Source organism: Acyrthosiphon pisum, unplaced genomic scaffold (genome assembly GCF_005508785.2).
Source record: "Acyrthosiphon pisum isolate AL4f unplaced genomic scaffold, pea_aphid_22Mar2018_4r6ur Scaffold_21763;HRSCAF=24797, whole genome shotgun sequence".
In the NCBI taxonomy this organism is placed as follows: domain Eukaryota; kingdom Metazoa; phylum Arthropoda; class Insecta; order Hemiptera; family Aphididae; genus Acyrthosiphon; species Acyrthosiphon pisum.
The window spans coordinates 5,410-6,156 of record NW_021771264.1 but is presented as its reverse complement, the minus strand read 5'-3'; positions in this window follow the sequence as shown (position 1 = coordinate 6,156).

Below are 747 nucleotides of genomic sequence, written 5' to 3'. Positions count from 1 at the left end.
CAAGTTTTTATGAAGTAAATAGTACGACAGAAGTAAATATTTTATCAATTTTCCTATCTAATATATTGAATATAATAACTATAAATTAAGTAGTAATTATTATATACTTTGCTTATTATAACCGACTTAGCCACGTTAGGCCTTAACCGACTTAGGGCCCGTTCTACAATCATAGTTTAAATCTCGGTTACGCTTAACCAAGGTTATGAAGTTATCGGTAAACGGACAATTGGTCCCCGGTCAATAGGTATAATAGTCAATCCCACTTATCCCAGACAGCATTTTATAATGATAATATTATAATATTATTATAATAACTTTATACTAATTTTATTCGTTGTTAGAAATTATAATGTTATAATAATATTTTTATACAAAAAATGTTATCTCAACAAGGTTCGTTTTGATGGATTATAAACTTTAAGGTGTAACCACAGATATAAAATACTAGATAGCTAACTTGTCTACATTAGGATAATCGATGTTGAAGTCAGCCACCATATGCGTGTGGGTCAATGTTTACATAATTATCATATCAATACTGTATGATAACATGATATTATTCGCACAGAATAAAATTTTTTTATAAAATATTAAAAAAATATAAAAAATATATATTTCTATTGCAATGGTTTTTAATGACAACACATAATATTATCCTTATTCAATATTCCATCGTCAGATATAAAAGTATTTTGACCATCAGATTGTTATCATGTCTTATTGATAAGATAATTATGTAAACAT